We start from the raw sequence: 11,926 nt of genomic DNA on the forward strand, positions 1-11,926 counted from the left end.
GCAGACTTTCAGCGAGAACAACGGGATGATGTTACCCTTGATCCGCTTTTTGTCGCCGCCCGTACTTGCAAAGGCAGCGGTCGCTTTACTGTCCGTGATAAATTGCTGTAAAAAAATGGCTGTGGCTTAGCTAAGGTTAAGCCCAGGATGCGAAGCATACTAGCCTTTATTTTAGTTGTTGAACCACTGTTTAGCCTGGTGAACTGATGTTGCTTGGCTATATTTGGTTCGGCTAGACGAAGAAACAACTCATGCGTTACTCTGCTTCGCCTTCAAGAGTGGAACGCGACAGCGTTCCCGTCGACCCGCCAAGGCGTGTAAAGGCGCGCTCACACTAGCGGGAGACTTCCCGCAGCGGCACAGCGTAAACGACGCCGCTGCGTCGCAGCTGCTCGGAATGACGATCACACTGCGCGCGTTTTCTCGCTGCGGTTCTTGGGATGTAGAGAGAGGAGGCGTTGAGGGAGGACCCTCGAGGCAGGAACACACAGGACAGCGCGCCGAGCAACAGCCGAGTGTCCCGCAGCACGCGCGCAGCCTCCTGCCTCCGGCGACGGGGTCACTGAACTGGGACCGACGTCACGGTTCACGGTCGGCCCCCATTGGCTGTTCTCGTCAGCGGCACGGCAAAAATAGGTACCCGACCCATCGCTCTGCGGGACAGCAGAGCAGCCTGTCTGCGGGAGAAAAACCGGTTTGTGCGGGAAGCGGCGTGCGGGAAACGTTCTGCGTTGCGCGCTTTCCCGCTAGTGTGAGCGCGCCTTAAGACAATGGGCTACGGCGCAGCGACTACGCGCCCCGCATTAGACGCGGTGAGCGTCGAGCAACGCAGCGTTCGGCGCGGCAACGGAATGTGCGCCTGAGCAAGCGACGCACGGCAACACCGCATTCCCTACAGGCGCTTTTGTACCGCTTTGAAGCATAGTACTCGTGGCTCAGTGGTAGAGTCTCCGTCTCACACTCCGGAGACCCTGGTTCGATTCCCACCCAGCCCATCTTGCAAGAGTGGAGCCAAAGCCACCTAGAAACAAGCGCAGTTGCTTATATACCGCCGCGACGGCGCGAGTTGGAGCCCCATTTCTCTTCTGTCGTGACGTCACGGTGTCACGTGGTATGGCTTGAGGTCAAAGGTCATTGAAGGCGACACCGCCGCGCCTGAGAAGCTGGGTTGAGCTCTCGTAATATGCTTCGCATAAAAACTAATTTATCCGGGCATGGAGCGCGTTTTCTGCTTGCTGTCCCCGAGAGTCTCTGCTCCGACGTTCTATGCGCCATGCATGACGATGTGACATCCGGCCGTTTCGGCTTCGTACGAACGCTGCACCGCACGCAGGAGCGCTTTTACTGGCCCAAGATGTACGAAACAACCAAGCGCTATGTAGCTAGTTGTGAAACATGCCAACGTCACAAGCGACCGACCACCGCAGCGCCGGGTCCCCTTCGGCCATTGACAGCGCCCAGAACTCCGTTCGAGCAAGTAGGCATTGACCTTTTGGGTCCATTCCCGTTATCTAACAACAAGAACCGTTGGATAATTGTCTGCGTAGACCATCTTACACGGTATACAGAAACTGCAGCCATACCATCTTCCACCGCTGCTTGCGTGGCGGTCTTCCTGCTGCGTTCCGTGGTCTTTCGTCAAGGCCCACCACATGTCATCATCAGTGACCGTGGTCGCCAGTTCACGGCTGATGCCATTGAAGAGTTACTTCGTTTGTGCACTTCACAGTTCCGTCATTCCACGCCGTATCACCCACAGACCAATGGCCTCGTTGAGAGGACAAACAGAAGGCTGACTAACATGCTTGCCATGTACGTCTCCTCCAATCATAAGAACTGGGACGACGTGCTGCCCTTCATCACTTATGCATACAACACGGCGAAGCACGAAACCACGAACTATAGCCCATTTCATCTCCTGTATACAAGGTTACCGCAAAGCCCTCTGGACACTTCCTTACCCTTCGTACTGCACAGTGATGATTCTGTATCGAAGACTGTGTCTCGCCGAAGAAGCGGGTCGAATAGCTCGTCTTCGTACTCTGGCCTCGCAAAGTTGCTCGAAAGAGCGATACGACGACCGTCACGTAGAAGTATCGCTGCAAAAAGGTGACTTAGTCCTTCTTTGGACACCGCAACGCAAGCGTGGATTGTGCCAAAAGTTCTTGTCACAATATTCAGGCCCATTTGTAGTTGTGGACCGCCTGAGCGAACTCACTTACGTCATAGCTCGCCTACTGTGCAATGGCCGGCGATCAAGCAGAACTCAGCTGACTCATATTGCTCGCCTGAAGCGTTTCTACCCTGCTTGTCCATCCTGACTCGCCCCACGGGCTTCGTCTGCTTGCGGGGAAATGTAACAAATACGAAAGGCACGGACAAGAAGAGAAGAAAGAGAAGACGAAGAGAACGAGGAGTTAGAGCGGCCGGACTGCGCTACGATCACGCTACCATCATCGTCCAATTCTCCTGTAAATAAAACCATTCCTCCGGAACTCCTCGTAACAATATTATTGGGAGTAATTTAATTCCCGCAATAGACACATACTGTCTCATTTCTATGCGATGCAGATGGGAGCGGTGTCTCACAGACCAATGGCAATCACAGCAGTTTTCTCAGCAGTCAGCACCAGCGGGACATGTGCTTTCGTACTGTAGCGACACAGCTCTTGAGCAGCAGTGGGACACACGTGAAACAGACTCCAGAACATGCCTTTCTGAAGTGTCGCAACCGTCAGCAAGCAGCCCACTGGTTCTGCAGCCATCGAGTAGTATGACAACAGAAGTTCTTGCTGCCAGAGTGACTTATGTTGTAATGGAAATAAAAGTGGCTAAATTTCTGAACTTGGTGCGTACCTCTAACTCGACGTCGTATACGATCTTGTCGGACAGCTGTGACACGCACTCGGCTTTCACTGCCACATCACCGTCCACAATCTGTTCAACGCCGTACACGTTCGGAAGCAGACGCTCCCCTTTAGTGAGGTTGCCGCCACGAAAAAAGCTGGCGGCGTCGGCAACCTTCTTGAAACCGCACTGCGATCTTTGCATCGCTGTTGCACAAGCAGGCGATCTGCCGCCGTTGAAAACGGAACGCCGTGAGCACGAGCAGCGAAGAAACGAAAGGACGAAACAATGTAAACAAAGCGGAGGCTGCGTTACGGCGCGACCGCGCTGCTTGACGTTTCCACATTGGGGGCGCTGTCAGGAGGCGCAGTAGCACCGCCTGGCCATGGTTTTCTCGTGTATAGCATCGGCACCGCCTAGACGAGCTCCTTCTAGGTTCTGCTCGCGGAGCTGCTGACCGAAAGCTGCGTGCTCCTCAGGAGTATGTATCACGCGTGGCCTCCCAATTTGGAGCCGTACAGAAACTGCTGCGCGCATGCCCGGCTGCGACGAAGAGCAACGATGTCACTACTTACGCAGCCAATCGCGCTCTTCTTTCTCTTCTTGTTGCGCATGCGCATGGAGTTGCGCCGGAGGGCTTTTCGACGTACAGGCGACAGACGGACGTACGGATGAATCGGCTCGCCATACAGAGCTGTCAAAGAAGGCCCGCAGCTAGAGTACTTTGGAACAACAATAAGTTAGTAGGCAGGAAGTGGGGAATGATGCAAAAACATATCCTAGACAAAGATGGAAACATACTAGAACGGAACGCCGCATGACGGAATGTATATGCCGGATCATTTCAAGGCAATGGCGAGCTGTTTCCGAGGAAAGAAGAGCACCAACGAGGACCAGACGGAAACTTCAGGAGCTGGTGCTGAGGAAGTTGAACTCGACGGTGGAGAGGAAAATCCTAAACGCACAACCACAGGGTTAGGCTAGGTTGCCGCGAGGCTGATTAATCAGCTAGGATAGCGGAAAAGCAGACAATTGGCGAGAGAATAGAATACACCTAATAAAGGTAATGCGTAAGACGATAGGATTAATTCATATAGACTGATATATATATATATATATATATATATATATATATATATATATATATATATATATATATATATATATATATACGATGTCACTACTTACGAACGTTACTACTTGTTACTACTACTCACTGTTACTGTTACTGATGTTACTACTACTCACTACTTACATATATATATATATATATATATATATATATATATATATATATATATATATATATATATATATATATATATATACGCACACCAAATACGCACGTAAGGGTGTCACATTTGCATATGTGTCACACACACACACTGTGTGTGTGTTTGTGTGTGCACCACATGCAAATGTGACACCCTTACGTGCGTATTTGGCTTACGCCTCAAGAGTATGTGGGGAATTCAAAGCAGGTGAAGGAGGAAGACCACGTGCGGCTGGCTAGCCGAATGCCAGCCCCGGACCAGGACGAATTTTTCTTCAACTGCGAGGCTTTTTCTTTCGATGAACCCGTATGGATTTGCTTTATAGCAATTGCTGTGATAGGGTGGATGTCTCATTTTTCCCCAATTAGTACCTCTTATAAATGACAAGTTAATATCACCATGCACAGGTTTATTAGTTGCCACAGAATATGCCAGAAAATCCTGCTTCAAGCAACCCTATAGGCGTCGCACCAGCCGAATTGTGGAAATCGCAATCGTGTGAAATGAGCGCTTTAGTTATCGCGCTGCAACGTGTGCACCGCTGTTTTTCGCTCCATTCGCAGCGACGCGTTTCTCCAAGCTTGCACGCTCCGGGCGGGCCGTGCATTTCGGAGGCCAGGCTTCGCAGCGGCGGCGATAGATGGCGCCAAGTGTTCTCAGGGGAGTCTCTGCGCTCCACACAGTTTCGACGGTGTCGCTATCTTTAACGTCGACCGACATCGTGAGATGGGTGCCGGCGCAATTGTTCAGTGGCACGAGCATCGAGTGACACTCGGGTTTCTTACGCCGCACTCCCGCTTCACTTTCTCAGACGACCGGGGAGGAAATCCAAATAAATCAGAAGAAAGTATAGAAAAAATAGTACGGTACAAAACTCATGGGTTTCATTATATACGTGATATCAGAGCATAAGCTTAGTTAAAGTTCAGTTACTCAAGTGTCTCAAACAATTAGAACTATTTAGAAATCACTGATTACCGGACGCTAAACCAGCGAATCATAAAGTTTAGAGAGCGGCCACATGAACATGACTTCAGCGAAATTCCTGGAAACCCGGAAGTACGCAGCCGAACTAATCACGTAACTAATGACGTCACACACGAGAAGGTGGCATGATAGCTAACCGGCTAATTAAAGAAAAACAGTTGCCTCGAAGGTCGGTTCGTGTGCTGCGTTCGCCAAAAGTTAACCCAATGCCAAGATGCGAGTGCCACGAAGTGAAACCTGAGTTGAAGATTGGGGTCGCCGGCCATTTTTAAGGGTACGGGTAGACCTCTATTCAAATTTATTATGTTTTTTTTTATTTCTCGGTGCGTAAAACATATAAGGGTCGACCTATATTCGCGTTCAACCTAGCTTCGAGTAAATTCGAGAATACTAAGCAATTAAATAAAAGCAAGACGCTGCGAAAACATAGCGGGACCTTCCCGTCTCTACTGTAGGTATCCCACTTCCACACAAAATTGACTAAACAGGCTGTATATTCTTTTAGGCAGAGAAGCATATTTGGATAAAAGCAGGAACTCTCTTTTGTCACGATTCATCATTTTATAAAAATATGCAGAAGCATAGCTCGGAAACGCTATCTAACGCTAACTATTCTAACCTTAAGCAAAAGAAAGGCTACAAATTAATGCAAATAAATCGGTAATAATAAATGCAGAATTTTTAATTCTCTAGGACTATCCCTAACATGATGATGCACCTATGGCAACTGCATGCGACAAGCAGCAGCAGCAGCAGCAGCAGCTCGTACGATCGACGGATCACAGGTTACTGCGACAACTTTTTAACTGAGATTGTCGTTTACGAACAGGAAACCCCAAGATCTTTGACATGCTTGGAACACGAGCACCTCGGAAAGATGGTCGCGGGAAGGTCAGGCAAACAACGCAAACACTGACCGTGCTTTACATCCTGGCCACATTATTCTTTCTCTCCGGCATCGATCCATTCGCTGCGCAGCTTAACTTTCTAATCCAGCACTCACCTTTCTTGCTTGCTTCGGGCACTGGTCACTTGTCGCTGTCTGTCACAGATCGTCGGCAGCTGGCTGCGTGTTACCCACTACGGCCTAAAAACGTCGGTTAAACGGAAGACTAAATAAGTAAGCATAAGAAGACCACAGAGTGCGGACGTGCTTCGTGTCGGCTTCGCTACTTTCCTATACTTTTTGGCGGATTACCCAACTTCTCGTGAAAATTCTTCTTGCCAGCGATAGGCGGAAGCTTCAGGACTCCCCCAACATCAAGTTCTGCCAGGTGGGCCCATTTTCTGGCCGATAGGCAGCGCGTTTTGTCCCGCCACGCAGGAGGGGCAAGCTAAGCCTAGCATCTGTTGGTTTTGTTGAGTACGCAGGGTGACCAGATCTTTTAGGGTCGCGGATTGAGTGGATTTGGCACGAAGCCAACGAAACGACACACAACTGTCAAGCTGCCATTTTGTTTAATGAACTCGGAGCAAAAAAAAAACGACGGAGAAAAAAATACAAGAGTGACTTTTAAAGCATGAAACGGCGACGGCGCACCAATGGATACATGGCGCCATCTCGTGACTGGCCATTACACTACTGACACTACCCCTTAATGGACTGTCATTGCGCTCACACTTTTGATGACCAAACCTTCACAGTGCTTGAGAGTCATTCTTCCATTTACGGTTTAGTGAAGAGGTCGGCACAGTTGTTCGACGATTCGACGTACTGGAGTTGTAACTTTCCCTCTTCGACCTTTTCTCTCAGGAAATAATACTTCAGGTCAATGTGTTTGCTTCTATCTGAAGTAACTTAGCTTTTCGCAAGCGCAATTGCACCCTGGTTGTCAGCCATTAAAATCTGTGGTTCGTGCATGAATTCTTGCGCATTAAGTTCCTTCATGAAATTTTGGAGCCACATTACCTCCTTTGCAGCGTGACGCATTGCTACATATTCCGCTTCGACTGTTGACAATCCAGTGCTTTGCTGCTTGTTACTCCAGGAAATCGCAGCCCCAGCTAGCGTGAACACATACCCGCTGAATGACTTCCTGTCAGCTTTGTGACTGGCCCATGTCTGCGTCACAAATGGCTTGTATGCACTTCCTAGTTCTCTGGTAGACTAGTGCATTATCCTTTTTGTGTTTCACGTAGCGAATAATGCGCTTTATGTCATTCCAATGTTCTTCTGTGGGATGTTCATTAAACTGGCTCATGTAAGTAGTCGCAAAAGCCAAGTCCGGCCTTGTGCCTCCGACAAGGTAAAGCAATGCACCAATTGCTTGTCTGTACTTGCGGGGCAGGTCCTCACTTGATGGGTTATTGTTGTCTGCTTTTCGGTACTTGCTTTCAGGATCCAAAGGAGATAATGCTGCCTTTGCATCTGACATGCCTAACGTCTCCAGTATGTCGCTAGCATAGGCCGTCTGGTCCAGTGTTAATTTCCCATCTTTTTCTTTCTTCACTCGTATGGAAAGAACGTGGCTAGCTTCACCCAAGTCTCTTGCATCAAATTTTTTACCCAGGCGGCTCTTGAAGTCAGCAATCTCTTTCTCATCTTCTGCGATGATCAGCAAGTCATCAACGTAGACTCCTACGATGAGGTTCTTCTTCTTGCTGACATAAACACAGGGTTCTCCCGACATGAGCATTTTGTCCAAAGCAAGGTTCCACTCCCTTCCGACTGTCTTAGCCCGTAAAGGCTCTTCCTCAGAAGGCAGACTTCATCCTTCTTACAGTCATTCAAAGGCTGCAGTTGTTCCATGTAGACGGTCTCCTTCAGAATACAATTTAGGTATGCTGTCGTGATGTCCATCTGGTGGATCTTCCAATTCCTCTCGAACTGCTATGGCCAGCAGTGTCCTGACGGACTTCAGCTTCACTACAGGAGAGAAGGTTTCTTTGTAATCGGTACCTTTCACTTGCGAGTACCCGCATGCAACCAACCACGCCTTTTATCGCTCTAGGTCACCATTTTCGTCGCACTTCTTGCGGATCACCCACTTGCATTTTATTACTTGCCTGTCTTTTGGTCGTGGCACTATCTTCCATGTATTGGAAGCTTCGAGGCTCTCCAGTTCACTCTGTATAGCTGCTTTCCATTCCTCCTTGTCTAGTGCAGATAAGGGTTCGTGTAGAGTTTCTGGACCTCTTTGGCTGTTTTGTCTGGCTATGCAGTAGCCGTGACATTCACCTTGACGTGGTTTCTTGTTTGCTAGTCTTTCCGACCATCTTAGTGCTTGTGTACCACAATCTGTCACACTGGACAGTCGCTGCATAGTTCCTTTGTCCTGTGTAGTTCCCTCGTCTTCATCAGCTGATGAGCCAACTTCTTTCAGCATAGTTGTAATCAGTATCATTGCGATCTGAACTACCAACATCATGTGGCTCACTCAAGCTGTCTTCAACCTGTAATGTGATTGTGAAATAAGTATCGCTATATGCTTCAGTCTTCCTATTTGCTACTTGGGCAATCTTGCATGGGAAGGACTCTTCTTCAAAGGTAACGTCCCGACTTACAAAGAGGCGATCTTCCTTCTGGTTCCACATCTTGTATCCCTTCACTCCTTATGGGTAGCCGACCAGTATGCACTCACCTGCTTTCGGGTCCATCTTGCTCCCCTTGCGCCGTCTGCTTCGCACACTCCATGCTCTGCACCCAAACACTCTTAGGTGGTCCAGTGTCACTTCTCCCCCTGGCCACAGAGCTTCTGGTGACTCTCCTCCAACTTCCTTTGATGTGCACTTGTTTCTGATGTGATTTGCAGTGACAACGGCATCAGCCCAGAGTCTTTTGGTGACACCTGATTTGATAAGAAGGCACCTCGTCATATGAAGCAATGTTTAGTTCATTCTCTCTGCGACTCCATTCTGCTCAGGCGTGCCAGGAATGGTCAGCTGGTGCCTTATGCCATGCTTGGCCAGGTACTCACGGAACTCTTTGCTTGTGTACTCTCCTCCATTGTCACTACGCAAGGTCTTCACCTTCGTGTTGTGCAGATTTTCCGCCATGCGTCTGTACTTGTCAAACTTCTGAAGCACTTCGCTTTTGGCTTCATGGGGTACACCACAGTATTTCTCGAGTAGTCGTCTGTGAAGGTTACAAAGTAATTGGAGCCCCCTTTGGTCGTTGGTGTGATCTTTCCACCCACATCTGAATGCACCAGCTCCAGTGGAATCTTAGCCCGTGTTGCCTCACCCTTCGGGAAACTGCTTCGTCTTATCTTTCCCAGACAACATGTGTCACATTTGTCTTTCACAGGGCCTTCACTAGCTCCACAGAGGCGTCTAACAGCATCCTGGTGAAGGTGGCCTAGTCATCTGCGCCACAAAGCTGTGTCATTTGTCTGCCATCTTTGTCAACATTATTTCTTCTTTGACAGAGTACAGTCTTCCTTCTCGAGTAGCAGTAAAGGTCAGCTCACCGGTGTCCTTCGTAACTTCGGCTTTGCCCTCGGCGAACGTCACTTGCAAACCTCGCTCTTCAATTCGTCCGACTGATAGTAGGTTGCCGTTCAAGTCGGGCACATAAAGAACATCTTCTAGCGTGATGAATGACTCACCGCACTCTTCAGATAGTTGAAGCTGAACTCTTCCTTTCCCGATGACATTCATGGATTCTTTGTTTGCAGTCTCTACTCCTGACTCGCATGGCTTGAAGTCAATGACCTTTGTCTTGTGCGATGTCATGTGATCTGTAGCACCGCTATCAAGATGCCACACACACATGAGGAAGCGCTGTTATGACATTTTTGGCACATTAAGCCATCTGTGTTGCAATCTTTGCCTGTGATGAGTTTCTCTTCTGGTCATCTCCTTCGTTTTGGAACTGGTCCCAATCTCTGGCTATATGACCAATCTTGCCACAAGCGAAGCACCGCACCTTCTTTTGCATACTTGAGGTGCATTGACGAAACTTTTCGTCCTTCTTGACAGTGAGTTGATGATGCACCTTCTTATTGCGTTGCTTGCTCTCAGTCCTTAATCGAGCTTTAGTGATCAGGACTCTCGTCTGACTCTCTTCGTCGCTTAACGGATCTTCATCACGACGCAGCTTTCTCTTTTCTTCAATCAGCAGCCTTGTCTTCACTGCTTTGGTCGTGAGGGTTTGTTCGTCTTGTTCCAAATTCAGAATGAGCGGTTCATATGTGTCAGGAAGCCCCATTAGCACCACTAATGCAACCTCTCTGTCAGATGCATAGCCTGCATCTGACAACTTCCTATGCAGCATCATCAATCTTCCAAGGTAATCTTGCATTGACTCGACTCTTTTCATTTTTACGTTGAAAAAGTCGGGCATCAGCTGGAGTATATGCAAGAGTCGAAACCTTGAGTGCATTTCCTGCAGCGTATTCCAGGCTTCTTTTGCAGTTCTGCAGGTCCCGATGTCGTCCAGGTAGTTGTCCTCGACGATAAGGAACAGAAAGGTCAGGGCCTTGTTGTCAGTCTGCTTCTCTCGCTCGTACATTTCTCTATTCGAGAATCCAGGGTTGGTCGCTTCCCAGCATCCTTTTTGTACAAGAGCTGCTCTTGCCCTTATTGACCATGTGTGATAGTTATCTGATGACAACTTCGGCAGTCTAAATTCGTCTAATGCCGACATGTTCGCTGGTCCTCGAACGCAAGAGGGACAACGCACTACCTTTTCGGGGCTGTTTCTCAATTATAGCGTACGCGAACACGATTTGTCGGTCACTTCTTGCTGAAAAAATGTCGCCACTAACACCCACTGAAAATATTTTGTCAGTCACTTGACAGTTTTGCCGTACTCACGCCGGACGCATTTGAGCGTATTCCGTACACATCCAACATGGAGCATGCAGCAACGCCGGTGTCGCGTGACGGACCGTCTTACTTACAAAAAAAAAGAATACGCACTTCCCGCTTTTCTTCACGGGCACACACCGCTTGTCAGTCACTTCTTCCCGTACAGTTCCACGATACTCACGCCTGTCTAAACTTCTGAAGACATCGGCACGACGTAGTGAAGGCGGTGTAGCTTGACGTTTTCTGCTTCAACGTGGTCGCACTTTTTCATCACTCAACCAAGGCAATCCGTCTCATTTCTTCCAAATGGTGGTCGATGCGTCGTCCTGGGCCCATAACCTGTTGGTTTTGTTGAGTGCGCAGCGTGACCAGATCTTTTGGGTTCGCGGATTGAGTGGATTTGGCACGAAGCCAACGAAACGACACACAACTGTCAAGCTGCCATTTTGTTTAACGAACTCGGAACAAAAAAAAACGAGAGGGAGAAAAAATACAAGAGTGGCTTTGAAAACGTAAAACGGCGCACCAATGGATACATGGCGCCATCTCGTGACTAGCCATTACACTGTTGACAGCATCTCCACGTACGCTACCATAGACGACCGCACGCCAAGTTTCATCCTAAAAGGGACTTTATTTCATCCTAGACGCCAGCGCTCGTTTCTCCCCTGGCGGCACGATTTCATCTCCAACGGTGGTTTCCGTCGCCGCTTCCCTTCGCGGTCGCGCCCGCGTTCAGTTCGCGCTGCGCGCGAAACGTCTCATGTTTGCGACGGCGCCTCTTCAGATGACCGGAAATTATTATTGTGTTGTTAACTGTCACGAAAGCAATGTAAACATGAAAAGGTTGATGCCACCAGTGAAATTCTGCCGATTCACAAGAAAATGGTACGAAAGAAGCAGACAACAGACATGATTATGCGCCGAGCGAAGTAAACATCTGGCAAACGAAGCGAGCTCGTTTATTGATCACTCCTGAGTGTATGACGGTTTCTATATGTAACCCACGTGAAATTAATAATTACTCGGTACATAATCCTTTTATTCATATAAAAACATTAAGTTAA

At 48.7% G+C, this 11,926-nt stretch overlaps 1 protein-coding gene across 11 annotated transcripts in view; it reads right to left on the reverse strand.

Annotated features, from left to right (window-relative positions):
- The window catches only part of LOC135897954 (neprilysin-1-like), a 752,274-nt gene extending 746,088 nt beyond the window's left edge, over positions 1–6,186 (reverse strand). For all 11 annotated transcript variants that reach the window (XR_010563211.1, XR_010563210.1, XR_010563209.1 and 8 more), the window contains exon 1: positions 6,112–6,186. The gene's annotated coding sequence lies outside the window, so the exon portion shown is untranslated. The remainder of the gene's footprint in view (positions 1–6,111) is intronic.
- Positions 6,187–11,926: the final 5,740 nt, after the last annotated feature.

The sequence above is a fragment of the Dermacentor albipictus genome, chromosome 2 (genome assembly GCF_038994185.2).
Source record: "Dermacentor albipictus isolate Rhodes 1998 colony chromosome 2, USDA_Dalb.pri_finalv2, whole genome shotgun sequence".
In the NCBI taxonomy this organism is placed as follows: Eukaryota; Metazoa; Arthropoda; class Arachnida; order Ixodida; family Ixodidae; genus Dermacentor; species Dermacentor albipictus.